This window comes from Mastigoproctus giganteus, chromosome 11 (assembly GCF_048544385.1).
Source record: "Mastigoproctus giganteus isolate SK-2022 chromosome 11, ASM4854438v1, whole genome shotgun sequence".
NCBI lineage: Eukaryota > Metazoa > Arthropoda > Arachnida > Uropygi > Thelyphonidae > Mastigoproctus > Mastigoproctus giganteus.
The window spans coordinates 179775344-179791300 of record NC_143585.1 but is presented as its reverse complement, the minus strand read 5'-3'; the positions used below and the strand labels follow the sequence as shown (position 1 = coordinate 179791300).

At 38.8% G+C, this 15957-nt stretch overlaps 1 pseudogene across 1 annotated transcript in view; it reads right to left on the bottom strand.

Annotated features, from left to right (window-relative positions):
• The window catches only part of LOC150078603 (facilitated trehalose transporter Tret1 pseudogene), a 165762-nt pseudogene extending 153182 nt beyond the window's left edge, over window positions 1–12580 (bottom strand). The window contains exon 1 of the transcript XR_016547611.1: window positions 12524–12580. The product of XR_016547611.1 is annotated as a facilitated trehalose transporter Tret1 pseudogene (transcript). The remainder of the gene's footprint in view (window positions 1–12523) is intronic.
• Window positions 12581–15957: the final 3377 nt, after the last annotated feature.

The window sequence follows — 15957 nt, the reverse complement described above, 5'->3', positions numbered from 1 at the left end:
TTTCTAAACTGATACCCTGAGGAGTATGACAAAGGAATGACATGGTCACAAATGTCACCTGACAAATTCATGTGAATTCTCATTTCTAGGGTATCTCAACGACAGTGTTTCAGAAGAATGGAACAGATGGATCTGATAGGTGGAAAAGGACCAGGGTATGCCTGCCAGGGGCAAAGGTTGATGATATTGTACAGCGGATATCTTTTAAGGGCACAAAAAGTGATACAGTTGTCACATTGACACTAATGATATTAACAGTAGAAGACAGACAGAATTACTTAACAAGTACTGATCACTGTTGAAAAAAAAGCTGTGAATTAGGGTTGAATTTGAAAGTGTCTGTAGTTCTGCCCAGAAACCAGAAATAGGAGAGAATATATGATGAGAGCCTTGTCAATCAATTCGACCCTGGACAGATTGTGCAAAGCTCAAGGGGTAGAATTTTTTTCAGCCTGGTCTGTACTTGTTAACAGGAGAGACTGCTTCTACAAGGATGGGACACACATAAATAGAAACGGTGCAAGAATATTTGCTGATGCTATTGACGCAGTGTTAGGTGGGTCTGAAAACTGCTAGTTTGGGGGAATACAAGGACTAATAGATTAACAGTAGCCACTGCCAGAGGTAAAAGTGATTCTTGCACTGCTTCTACTGGAATCAGCAGCAGCCTGGAAAAAAAGATGGAGGGGATTTAAGAGACTGCTGGGAGACATTGTGCTACAAACAAACACATGGGTTGTGTTAGGGTAGCTAAGAATAGGAACAGGTGCATGTATACTTGCGCGTACACCAATGCTAGGAGTTTGGTAAATAAATTTCAAGAATTTGAGGTGTTGGTCAAAACAACAAATTATTGTTGGGATATCAGAGATGTGGTGCCACACAGATATAAGGAATACAGAAATGGAATTTGGTGAGTACAATGTGCACAGGAAGAATAGACAGGATACGAAGGGAGGAAGGATTATGCTATTAGTTAAGAAACACATAAAATCCAAAGAAGTACAGCCAGTTGACATGGCTGGACAGTGCAGTGTCAAGTCAGTTTGGTGTGACATAAGCACTGTGAAATCAAAATTGAGAGTAGGAGTATGTTATAGGCCTAATGGCTCTGATGAGTATAATAAGCAACTGTATAGGGAAATTGTGGGCCAGTAAATCAGACAGTTCTATAATGGGAGATTTCAATTTCTTAGATATAGACTAGAATTTGTGTGTTGGTCACTAGCAAGGTTTTTGTAGATTTACTGGATGATTCTTTTCTACAGAAGCATGTTCAGGCGGCAACTAGAAGATGGAATACTCTTGATCTGATTATTAGTAATGATTTTTCATGCATTAAGGATCTGCAGATAAAGAAACCACTAGGTGGTGATCACAGTGTGCTGAAGTGGGATTTACTCAAAGAGGTAACTACCATCAGGGATAAAGGAAAGGGCTTTCATAAATGCGAATACGGAGGTCTGAGACAGTATTTAAATTCTATACGTTGGGACAAATGATGACATTAACAATAGCAAATTCAAAATTGGATGCATTCAAAGAATTATTCTTGGAAACTACTTGGAAACTACATATAAATTAATGGGTGACCCAGAAGCCTCTGATACCTATAAGCTGGTCTGTAACCAAGTCAAAAATGAGGTTAGGCAGGCAAAGGCAGATTATAAGAAATCTTTGGCAAAGAATGAAAAGAAAAGAGTTCTTTACTTATGTAAACTCTAGAAGGAAGGGGATGAATCATATTGGTTCACTGGATATTGATGGTTAACTGTTGATGACCCTGCTTAAGTAGCTAACAAACTAAATGAGTATTTTGCATCTACGTTCACACACGAGGAGTTATTCAAGGCGGGGAATGCCAGTGGTGAATTAAACTCTGGCAGCGAGCTAGATGAATTTATAATAACTGAGAGAAAAGTGGAAGAGAAATTGAAGATAAACATAAGAAAGGCACCTGAGGTGGATGGGATCTATCTAGTTGTATTAAAGGAGGTAGCAAAGGAAGTTGATGTTGTTGTTGTTATTTGATTTTTAGGACCATTAGCAGCTATGGCTATAGTGCTCCGATAAAGGAAATAAGCAAACCCTTAGCCATAATTATGAGGGCTTCCTTGGATACAGGGGAGGTACCTATGGCCTGGAGAAGTGCAAATGTGACCCCAATTCACGAAGTAGGATCAAAATGCGACACAAGTAATTACAGACCTGTCAGTTCAACTTCAGTTCCAGTGAAATTAATGGATACACTAGTTAAAGAAGCATTGCAGGATCATATATACAAAACTTCTGTTTTAGCTCAGACACAGCTTGGTTTTGTTAAGGGGAAGTTTTGCCTGACCAATCATCTGATTGGATACTATGATGTGGTCACAAAGGAACTGGATGCAGGGAATAACTTTGATATCATATATATATGGACCTTAGAAAGGCTTTTGATACTGTTGCACATGGAAGACTGCTGCACAAATTGGAGCAGTGTAGCATGGAGGCCAATTGCTGCTATGGATAAAGGGATGGTTGAGGGAGAGAAGACAGAGAATGGTAATCGATGGACACTGCTCTTCATGGACTAATGTTGTTAGTGGAGTTCCCCAGGGTTCAGTGTTGGGCCCATTGTTGTTTTGTATATTTATCAATGATGTTGATGAAGGTATATCAGACTTAATGGAATCACTGGTTAAAGAAGCATTGCAGAATCATCTAGACAAGACTGCAGTAATAGCTAAGACATGGGTTTGTTAAAGGGAGGTCTAGTCTAACCAATTTTATTGCATACTACAATGTGGTCAGAAAGGAACTGATTGTAAAAAATTATTTTGATATCATATTCTTGGATTTCAGGAAAGCTTTTGATACTGTTGCACATGGAAGACTGTACAAATTGGAGAGGTATGGCATTAAAGGTAAGTTGCTACAATGGATAAAGGGATGGTTGAGTGGGAGACGACAGAGATTGGTAATCAATGGACACTGCTCTTCGTGGACAAATGTTGTTAGTGGAGTTCCCGAGGATTCGGTGTTAGGCCCATTGTTGTTTTGTATATTTATCAGTGATGTTGATGAAGGTATATCAGACTTAATGTCCAAGTTCGCGGATGATACAAAGGTTGGCAGGGTTGTTAACAACAGTAATGGCAGTATGCTATAGCTTCAGGATCTAGAAAAGTTGGGCAGATCAGCTGAGAAGTGGCAACTGAAGTTTAATGTTGACAAATGCAAAGTACTGCATATGGGTAGAAGTAACCCCAGAGAAACGTACCAACTGTGTGATACTACACTCATGGAAGTGCAAAGTGAAAAAGACCTGGGGGTTATTGTGCAGTCAAATATGAAGTTTGCTGAGCAGTGCACACTGGCTGTCAGGGCAGGTCATGGAGTCTTGTCAATGATACATAATTTTTTGCTAGCATCCTGTTATACAAGCAATGGTCAGACCACACCTAGAGTACTGTTTACAGGTCTGGAGGCCTCATTTGAGGAAGGATGTACAGTTGCTAGAACGAGTACAAAGAAGGGCAACAAAATTGGTGAGGGGAACAAAAGGCTGCTCTTATCAAGATAGGCTTAAGTTCTGCAAATTGCAGCTTCTGCAGAGTTGGCATCTGCAAGGTGATATGATAACGCCTTGAATGGGTTGAGCAAGCTGAATGCTGATGGGATTCTTCCTCTTGCTCAGACTAAGAACCTGAGGGGGCAATTTCAAATTAAGGAAAGATAGTTGTAGAATAGATGTGCGGAAATTTCCCTTAGGCCAGTGGGTAGTTGATTGGAGGAACAGGCTTCCATCTTTTGTTGTGGAAGCTAATAGCCTAAATAAATTAAAGGCTGAGCTGGACAGGAATTTGGAACAAATGGAGGGGTGAAATGGGACCGTTTTTTTTGGCTGATGCTGCATAAGCTTGCTTTCTTGCATCGTATGCCTCTACTAATGCCAATGCTAAGAGCAGTGTCCATTGATTACCACTCTCTTTGCAGCAATTTGCCTTCTATGCCACACTGCTGCACAAATTGTGCAACAGTCTTCCATGCACAACAGTATTAAAAGCCTTTCTAAGATCCAAATATATGATATCAAAATTCTTTGTATCCAATTCCTTTGTGACCACGTCATTGTATCCAATCAGATTGGTCAGACAAGACTTACAATTAACAACCCATGTCGAGTCCAAGCTATAACTGAAGTCTTGTGTAGATGATCTTGCAGTGCTTCTTTAACCAGTGCCTCTATTAATTTCCCTGGAACAGAAGTTAAACTGACATGTCTGCAATTACTTTTGTCGCCCTTTGATCTTCCTTTATGAATTGTGGTCAAAATTGCACATCTCCAGTCTATGGGTACCTCCTGAGTTCAAGGATGCTCTCATAATTATGGTTAAGGGTTTGCTTACTTCCTTTGCTGCCTCCTTTAACATAAATGGATAGATTCCATCCACCACAGGTGCCTTCCTTATGTTTATCTTCAACAATTTCTTCTCTTTGCTCTCAGTCATTCAAAATTGTCCAGCTCACTGACAGTTTAATTCACCTGTCATTCCCCTCCCTGAATAACTCCTCATGTGCGAATTTAGATACAAAATACTCATTTAGTTTGTTAGCTACCTGAGCAGGATCATCAACAGTGGAACCATCGATATCAAGTGGATCAATCTGATTCATCCCCTTCCTTCTAGAGTTTACGTAAGTAAAGAACTCTTTGCTGTTTTTCTTTGCATCCGTTGCCAAGGATTTCTTATAATCTCCCTTGGCCTGCCTAACCTCCTTTGTGACTTGGTTACAGACCAGCATATATCTATCATAGGATTTAGTGTCACCTGTTAATTTTTATGTATCCCATCCAGTTTTCTTCTCTGCCACATTTCTCTTTAGTTCATCTGACATCCATTTAGGAATAAACCTTAAAACAATATTTCTTAGTTGATATGAAAAGCCTAGTAGCTTCCAAGATTAATTCTTTGAATGCTTCCAATTTTGAATTTGCTTTTGGTAACATCATAAGGTGATCCCACCGTATGGAATTTAAATACTGTTTCAGACACTAAATATGTAGTCACCTTGACAAAAGCAAAAACCCTTCCCTTAACGCTTGATAGTATTACCTCTGACTAAATCTCACTTTCTTTTTTTTCTTTTTTCTTTTATTAACAACAAGATACACAACAGGTAATCATTAACAGTGAATCTGAGAGCAGAACAATGAACGCAATTGATAACAATAATATGAAATCCAACAGGAACATAAACATTGATATAGATTTAAAAATAAAAATCATATGTATAAAAGAGGATTGCATTAAGTTACCGGTGAAATAAATAATAAAATAATTAGTTAGGGAATAGAAAAATAATTTAAAAAAAAAATAATAATAAACTACAATAATTAGATGAGAGCTAGTCATTTTGAATTTGAAGTGAAGAGGCAAACTTGTAGATGGAGTTCATCAGTGATTGGGAGTTGTCAAAGAAGTCAATGAGAGAGTCATTTGCTGATTCTGCTGAGTGTACTGAATTTCATAAAATCTGTAGTGGCAGAGTCAAGGCGAAACAGTGTAAGGTTCCTAACTTGTCTACAAGGAGCACTGAAGTTTATTTTACTAAGGATATCAGATGCTTCATAAGTTCCAGTGATTACTTTGGCTAGAAGGGTGATGTCAGTAATAACTTTTCTAGTTCACAGAGGCCTCAGATGAAAGTAATCACACAGCGATTCATAGTACACTGTGTGATAAAATAGAGGATTACGGAATGTAAGGTAGCCTAAATTGAAGCAGTCCAAAATTTTTTTGGACTGCTTCAATTTTCTTAATTAAAGTTTTTGTGTGAGGATTCCAGATGGGTGAGCTGAATTCAAGGATTGGGAGAACTAAAGTTTTATAAAGGATGACAGCATATCTGTAGTTTTTAAACTTGTATGTGTTCCATTTGTTAAATCCCAGTGTTTGGAATGCTTTGCTGGTGATTTTAAGGACATGGGCATCAAATTTTGCACTGCTGGAGAAGAGAATCCTCCAAGTTGTTAACTTGGTCACACCTTTCAATAATCACAGAGTTAGTACTGCACTCCATATTTATTAGTTGTGGAGATGTACAAGATGAAAAAGAGATTACTTTTCACTTCGAGGGGTTAGCAAACAATCTGTTCAGAGATAGCCACAGAGAGAACATATTCAGGACGCATTGAAGCTGTTGAGAATCCATTGCCTCCTTCACTGCTGAGTAGATCTTAATATTATCTGCATATAGAGCAACTTGAATATTGCAGGTGCAGGTGCAGATGAAAGAAGGAAGATCATTTATGAAAACAATGAAAAGTAGAGGACCTAGGGGAGAGTCATGAGGAACTACACTTAGTGGTATAAAACGGTCTGAGTTCACTTGATTGATGATAATGCTCAAGAAACGATGCGTAATATAGCTGCGTAGCCATGAGAGCAAAGGTTCACAGATACCATATAGCTTAAGTTTTTCCATAAGACTTAGATATATCTGTGTAGACTGCATCAACTTGAAGGTGGTTATCAACTTTAGAGGTGTATTGCCAGAAAGGAAGCAAATTTGTGACTAGACTTGCCAATGCAGAAACCATGCTGGTTCTGATCAATGAAAGGCCTGAAGAATGCGAAGAGATGTTTATGTACTGCTGTGTCAAAGAGTTTAACTTTAACTTCAGCACTGTGTAATCACTGCCATAGTGGTCCCTTTAACTGCAGATTCTTAATGCATGAAGGATCACTACTCATAAGATCGAGTACTACTCCCTCTAGTTGCCTCGCTAACATGCTGATGTAGAAATCAATCATCCAATAAATCCACAAACCCTTGCTAGTGTGTGAGCGGCCAACCCACAAATTCCAATCAACATCCGGGAAATTAAAATCCCCAATTATAAGACTCTCTGATTTACTGGCCCACTATTTCCTTGTACAGATTTTTATTATACTCCTCAGAGTCATTAGGCCTATAACACACTCCTACTCTAATTTCGATTTCCCAGTGCTTATGCCACGCCAAACTGACTCGACACTGCACTATCCGACGATGGCAACTGGCCGTACCTCCTTGGATTTTCTTTCTTAACTAATAGCATAACTCCTTCCTGTATGCATTGTAATCCTCAAATTCCAGATCTGCATTCTTTACATCTGGGTGACACATCTCTGATATTTAAACAATATCAGCCTTTGATGTTTTGAACATCACTTCAAATTCATCAAATTTATTTATCAAACTCCTAGCATTGGACACTCATGTAAACATGCACCTGTTGCTATTTTTAGCTACCGTAACACAACCAATGCATTTACTTGTACCACAATGACTCCCATCAGTCTCTGAAATCCCCTGCATCATGTTTTCCAGGCTGCTGCTCAATCCAATAGAAGTAGTGCAAGAATCACTTTCACCTCTGCCAGCGGAAACTGTTAGCATTAGTATTAGCATTCCTGGAACAGAAGTTAAACTCACAGGTCTATAATTACTTGTGTCAACCTTTGATCCTCCTTTGTGAATTGGGGTCACACTTGCACATCTCCAGTCTATGGGTACGTCCCCTGAGTCCAAGGAGGTTCTCATAATTATAGCTTACTTCCTTTGCTGCCTCCTTTAATATAACTGGATAGATCACATCCATCCCAGGTGCCTTTTTTATGTTTATACTCAACAATTTCTCTTCCATTTTCCTCTCAGTTATTACAAAATTATCTAGCTCACTGCCAGAGTTTACTTCACATCTGGCATTCCCCTTCGTGAATAACTCCTCATGTGTGAATGTAGATGCAAAATACTCGTTTTTGTACTCAAGGGGCCAAAAAAAATACTAGTTTGTTAGCCACTTGAGCAGGATCATCAACAGTTGAACCATTAATATCCAGTGGACCAATCTGATTCATCCTTTTCCTTCTAGAGTTTACATAGGTAAAGAACTCTTTTCTGTTTTTCTTTGCATCCTTTTACAAGGATTTCTCATAATCTGCCTTTGTCTACCTAATCTCCTTTGTGACTTGGTTACAGACAGCTTATATCTATCATAGGCTTCCAAGTCACCCATTAATTTATATGAATCCCATGCATTTTTCTTCTCCGCCTTATCTCTCATTAGTTCATCTCACATCCATTTAGGCCTAAATCTTGAACAATATTTCTTAGTTGGTATGTAAAACCTAGTAGCTTCCAAGATAAATTCTTGGAATGCTTCCCATTTTGACTTTGCTGTTGGTAACATCATCAGTTGGTAGCACCATATAGAATTTAAATATTGTCTCAGACCACCGTACTCACCTTTACGAAAGCAAAAACCCTTCCCTTTACCCCTGATGGTAGTTACCTCTTTGAGTAAATCCCACTTCAGCACACTGTGATCACTGCCACCTAGTGGTTCCATTGTCTGTAGATTCTTAATGCATGAAGAATCACTACTAGCATTAGCATTAGTAGAGGCATTTGATGCAAGAAAGCAAGCTTATGCAGCATCAGCCAAAAAAAAAAAATTAAGTAAAATAAATAAATAAAAAATAACCACTTCCACTTCACCCCTCTGTTCATTCGAAATACCTGTCCAGCTGAGCCTTAAACTTATTTAGGCTATCAACTTACACGACAAGGGATGGAAGTCTGTTCCACCTACCAACCACCCTCTGGGTAAAGGAAAATTTCCGCACATCTATCCTACATCTGTCTTTCTTCAATTTGAATTTATGCCCTCTCAGGTGATTATTCCTAGCAAGAGGAAGAATCACATCAGCATTGAGCATGCTCAAACCATTCAAGGCTTTGTACACCTCTATCAGATCACCTCGCTGGTGCCTAGTCTCCAGACACTGTAATCTGCAAAACTTAAGCCTTTCTTCGTAAGAGCATCCCTTTGTTCCATTCACTAATCTTGTTGCCCTTCTCTGTACTCGTTCCAGCAGCTCTACATCCTTCTTGAAATGAGGCCTCCAGGCCTGTATACAGTACTCTAGGTGTGGCCTGACCATTGCCTTATACAAGGGAATAATCACCTCCTTATCCCTGCTAGAAAAATTCCTATATATCATTGACAATACACCATGAGCTACTCTTGCAGCCCGTCTGCACTGCTCAGAGAACTTCATATCTGACTGCACAACCACCCCCACGTCCCTTTCATTCTCTACCACTGTCAGTGTAGTACCACAGAGTTGATACGTTGCTCTGGGGGTGCTGTTTCCCATATGTAGTACTTTACGTTTGTCAATGCTAAACTTCATTTGCCACCTCTCAGCCCATCTGCTCAACCTTTCCAGATCCTGTTGCAGCAGCAGCATAGTGTCAGTAGTGTCCTTGACAACCCTGCCAACCTTCATATCGTCTGCAAACTTGGACATTAAGCTTGATATACCATCATCAATATCATTTATAAATACAGAAAACAATAAAGGACCCAATACTGAACCCTGAGTGACTCCACTAATAACATTAGTCCACGATGAGCACTGCCCATTGATTACCACTCTCTGTCTTCTCCCCCTCAACCACCCCTTTATCCATAGCAGCAATTTGCCTCCAATGCCACACTGCTCCAATTTGTGCAGCAGTCTTCCATGTGCAACAGTATCAAAAGCCTTTCTAAGATCCAAGTATATAATATCAAAGTTATTCCCTGCATCCAGTTCTTTTGTGACTGCATCATAGTATCCAATCAAATTGGTCAGGCAAGATTTCCCCTTAACAAAACCATGCTGTGTCCGAGCTATAACTGAAGTCTTGTCTAGATGATCCTGCAGTGCTTGTTTAACCACTGCCTCCATTAATTTTCCGGGAACAGAAGTTAAACTCACAGGTCTATAATTACTTGTGTCAGCCTTTGATCCTCCCTTGTGAATTGGGGTCACATTTGCACATTTCCAGTCCATGGGTACCTCCAGTACTGATAATGACATCAAGAGTATTACTCCCTCTAGTTGCCTCCTGAACATGCTGATGTAGGAAACAATCCAATAAATCCACTAAAGCCTTGCTAGTGTGGGAATGACCAATCCACAAATTCCAGTCAATATCTGGGAAATTAAAATTCCCCATTATAAGACTCTGATTTACTGGCCCACTATTTCCCTGTATAGTTTCTTATTATACTCATCAGAGTCATTAGGCCTATAGCACACTCCTACTCTCAATTTTGATCTCCCAATGCTTGTGTCACACCAAACTGACTTGACACTGCACTGCGATGTCGATTGGCTTCACTTCCTTGGATTTTGTGTGTTTCTTAACTAACAGCATTACCCCTCTTTCCCTTCCTATCCTGTCTATACTTTCTGTGCACATTGTACTCCCCAAATTTCAGTTCTGCATTCCTTATATCTGTGTGACACCATGTCTCTGATATTCCAACAATATCTGCCTTTGATGTTTTGAGCAATACCTCAAATTCATCAAATTTATTTACCAAACTGCTAGCATTGGTATACATGCAAGTATACACCCGTTCCTATTCTTAGCCACCCTAACACAACCCATGTGTTTACTTGTACCGCAATGGCTCTAAAATAGCAGTCTCTTGTAAGATGTAAAATCTTACAAGTAAATTGTATATAAAGATAACAGATCGTCGTTCCCAAACTGAGAATTTAATAAGGAAGGATAGGTTAGGAATAGTTTTATTGTAAAATAAAATATAACAAATCAAATAAATTGAGCAAAGTGGATCGTTAAAAATATGTGGGAGATTAAATTAAGGAAAGGGCTAATCGGAGGGAAGGGAGAGTCGTGAGAATTACTGCACGAAATTTCTACCAACAGATGGATAAACACTCAGCTATAAGTACCGTAAACAAATCTGAAGGTCTAAAACGGGTAGCAGAGCCATCGGTGAATAGGCGACAAAGAGTAAGGTCGCACGAAAACAATAGAAAGTTGAGCCGAATTAGTCGGAACATCCCTTTGATCAGAGACCCCAGGAGACAAACAGGAAGTGAGCACAGGTCTAATTCCATGTCCAAGACAATAGGGCTAGCGTCTGGTAGTCTGCAACAGGTTGGCCCGTAGGAATTTAGGGTAACTGTGAAATATTAACAGGTGTCTGTGTTGGCCAATTTCAAAAAGGGGGCTGGCGGCCTGGGAAAGGAATAGGAAAGGAATTTTTTTAGCTGATGCTGCATAGGCTCATATACTTGCTTTCTTGCATCACATGCCACTACTACTACTATAAATCCAGACAAGCAGTTTAACAACTTCTTAGAAATTACTTTGCTGTTAGCAACACAAAAATCATGGAACCAGGTTGACTCCTAGTCAATGGCAACACGACATTATATGTATGTGGAGGTACTAACACCCAGCAAAGACAATCAGTGCAGTGATGAACATGTTGAGTTATGTTATATGGGTTGAGTAATCAGTGTCATAGTTGATTAGGGCACAGAGTATGTGCTTCACTGGTTACCATCCTTGCCCCACGGAGGCAGGCTGCTATATAAAAAAATGCTCATTTCTTTACATAATTGTTGTATAATTAAATATTCACTAACAAAATGTACAATGTTAAATTCCATTAAATGAGGCATTACTGTATTGTTTAGCACTAGATCCACCTTGGCCAACATGCTAATAGTGTAACTAGGGAAATATTATTCAGTAGGAACTGTATAATATTATTCAGTGCCCACTATGCCAAAAACATTCAAAAACTAAAGGTCCTGCAAAAAGAGAAAAAAATTGACCTCTTCTTTGTAAAGATAAAAGCTTCAATACAAATGTCATATATTTTAATCTTGTCAGGACCAAAATATTTGTAACATACTGAGGGTTTATAAGGTTCCATGAGTTGAATTTTCACTGTAGCAATGCTTGTCATAACTTGAATAATTTCACCAGCATACAATAATGATTAGCATAAAATCATGGATATATAATGGTATAAAACTGCCACAAATTTCAAAAATTTTTAATTTGTAAGATCAAAATATAAGAAAATTACAATCAGTATAATAAACAAACCAGTTAAGTTGTTACATACCGTTTGCTATATGAAAAGAAAAGAATTATTCATGATCATTTTATTATATATTCTATATTTAGAAATCAACACACCCACTAAACAGAGGTGCCTTCAGAAACTTAATCGGGTTCGATGTAAAACCATATAGACTGGAACTAATTTCATATGAATAATTTTAACAATTCATGACTAATTAATTAAAACCTTATATAAATGAATCATTTATATAATGGCCCATAATTTATTTACTTCTGTTATTTCTTAGAAGCAGCTCTTGGACAGCGAGATGTCAATTACTGGAAGTTACCTCCTTTGAATTTCCTCCAGCTGGGTCTGATGGCATTAGAAAATTCAAATGCTTAACAGTTATACTTCATTTTCATATTTTTATGATTTTTTTTTAAATTTATTATTTGATTTTTATTTGGAATTGCGGTAAAAGTAGGTGAAAGTGCTCAATACTTTCCACTATACGGTACTATCTAATACTGACGCTTAATTATATTAAGCGAAAATAAATCCTAAGATATTTAACTTGTCTGTTTAGTAAAAATAAATCTTACTTACTTTTAAGACCTCTAATTTACTCAGTATCGTTGAAAGGATGTAATTAATCAAATTAGAGCCAAAATTCGGAATTACAGATTATTCACGAATAAATATATCCACAGCGTTAAAAACGCTGTCTTAAACCTGCAAAATTAACGTTATTATGAAATATATTTTTATGACAAGTACACCATCACTTTGCCCAATCATGAACAACATATCTCCACATGACTTGAATCACGCACCTAAACAACTATGCAAGACCGCCCTCTGGAAATCTGTGATTTTTTTTTTCCGGTAAACCAATATTTTCTGAATACCACCGCTTCACCATTAGTACAGGCATATGAAGCAAGAAAGCAAGTTTATTTAGAAACAGCCAAAAGAAAAAAACCCTTCTCATTACAACATTACTCCCATTCATTTACTAAAAATGTTTGTCCAGTTCTGCCTTGAACTTATTTAAGTTGTTTACCTCCATTACAACAGATGGAAGTCTGAAAGCGGTTGTTTATGCATGGGTATGGCACTTGCATAATTCCTACTTTGAATGCATGGTAGTACGAATGCATCGTTTATTCATATCACATATTGTGAACACCTTCACAATGAGTTGACTAGGTATTTCGCTACTTCAAATAACTAACACTTCTCTGATAGAGAAGACTACTGTTACTTATTCTCAGATGGGCACCACCACCACCACCCAGATGTGTCAAACAAAGCTTCTCAGAGACCCCCAACCAGATGACAGGTTTCACTGCTTGATCCTTCATGCAAGACAAAACTGGAACTCTTATGAGAAGTGACAAAACTCCACTTCCCAGAACATTGACTACCGGACGGGACAACAGTCCTATGAATGACTCCCAACTGTGACATTTTGCAAAACCTATTCAGCCAAACCAACATTGGATCGCCTCTGCTGGGCCTCAAGTTTTTCTGGATGGTGTGGACCTGACTCTACGGTCTGGTTTGCTCCCACTCATGCACACAGGCCACATTGGCAACTTGGGCCAGCTCCCTTGTTTGGCTCACTGTCTTACCTATTCCTGGCAGAGCGGGGAGGGGACAGTTTGCTGTCCCCTTCGCCCCTGCCACCCTATTTCTTCCCCCTAGTGGGGCATGGGCATGCCCCACTGTAAACTGGAGTTGCCTTCCTTTCGGCCCCATATTTCTGTCTATCTGCCCCCCAGTCTTCAGCCTTCACCCCACTCTATCTGACAGCAACGTGAACATGCCCCAGACAATCTAAATTAATTTTGCCCAACATTTTGGACTTCTAGCGCTCCCCGCGACGCGTACGCGATTTTTTTTTTTTTTTTTTTAGGTCCTAGCCACTGAAATCTCAGGAAATTAGGTGGCAGGACCTGCCAGAGTGAATTATATACTAGTGAGTACCTGGTCTGCCTCCACGGGGCGAAAGTGGGACAACGTCGGGTCTCAGTAGGGGTCTGGCGGATAAATGACCAGATGAACAACGGTACAAGGCATCACACATATACAAAGTCCATACACTTTTGAATCTCTGGCTTTTCCAGTCAACTGGTTCACCCACAATGTAAACTACGTGGAGATGGGGAAACCCCTGGTGCCGCTTGATCCTAAACACACTTTAGACTTTACACTTTACACCCAGACGGCACCGGTTGCACCGGTTCGAAGCTAGTTGGCTTCATATGGGCTTGGCACACACACTCTCTTTCTCTCTCTCTCTCTCTCTCTCGGAGTAATCGAATTTTTTTTTTTTTTTTTTTTTTTTTTTTGGCTGTTGCAATATATGCCTCAGGCTTCCTTACACCATACAGCTAATAATAATAATAATCATCGGTGGGTGGGCAGGTACCGTGTTCCAATAGTGACAACCCAGTTATGAAGTATTTATCGTATGGCAATTCTTAGACCTCAAAACAACCACTCCATCAATCAAGAAGGAATTATAACGTCTCACCTCAAACCACACGAGTCTATTCAATTCGGTAAAAGTTCACAATTAGTCATATTTATAGTATTAAAAGAATTATTAAAAATTAACAACTGTATATCATTTGTACAAAATTTATATATTATATATATGGACTACTATAGTTCTTTTTATCTGAAAATTAAAAATCTAAAATCTTTAATAATCTAAAATGTATATGGTCTAAAATCTTTTGGCCAATCCTATTTAATAATAAACATTCCAATAGTTTATAGCTTACACTTAATAAATAGGGCAATCGGTCGGTAGTTCTCTGGCCTGTCGTCCGCCTTCCCTGGCTTTAATAGGGCAATGACCTTCGTAAGTTTAAAAAATCGAGGGAGATTCACTGTTCTCAGGATATCAGAAAAAAAATCTGGAGAGCCACATTCGCTTATTTATTCCATAGTTTCTCAAGAATTCTGGATGGATTCCATCGAATACTGTAGTTTTCCCGCACTTTATGCTAAATATTGCAGTTGTAATCTCATCCAATGTGAATGGGGATGATTACAGCGGCCAGAAACATGTAGTGTTATGTTCGTGTATATTATGTGTTGTTTGTCCAATTTATTAATATAATCAATTGACCAAAAACACATCATACAGGACTGCCCTAAGAGGGCAGTCCTGTATTATGTGTTTTTGCTTGTGTTTGATGGTCTGCCTTCCGTCACCGCAGTCACATCCCGGGGCGTCAATCCATTTCCATTTATACAATGCAACAGCACATCTTCCATGTTTAGTCCTAATTAGATTCACTTTTTACCATATTCTTCTAGGGAGATCAAATCCATCAGGTTTCTTGGTTATGAATGTTAAGGCTGCTGTATCTAGTGATCGATAGGAGTTCATTCCCGTTTCCATTCAGTAATCAGATCAAAATTTGCGCTTGTCAATTTCAATGCTGTTCTGACTGAAGGTTTCCTAGAAGGTAGTCTTTCCATTATGGTATCAGCAAAATCATTGTGGATTGGTAAACTTGGGATCTCCATTTTGCTTTTATACTCTCGGAGAAGAGCTGCAGATCTTATTAGATGTGAAGGAGGTATGTGGCTTAGAATTGGCAGCCAAAAAGTCGGGGGTCGATCTTATTGTCCCTCTAATCAACCGCTTAGTATAGTTTAATTGAGTGTCGATTAATTTGACATGTGAACTGTTTATCCAAACATGGCTGCAGTATTCTGCAGTAGAGAACACTAAACCTATATTGGTACAGCGGAGTGTAACTGCCCAGGATCCTCATGTCGAACCACATAATTTCTGAGGAATGTTATTCCGAGTTCTTATCTTTGCTGTAGATCTTTCTAAATGCTGTTTATACGACACGGTTCTATCCAGAGTAACACCCAGATATTTAGGGTATTTGCTAAATACCCTAAATATTTTTAGGGTATTTAGGGTATTTTTAGGAATACTCCGTCGGAGAACACACTGATATTTGTTGTTGCCATTTTATTACATAGGTGAAAACAAGTCACCTCAGTCT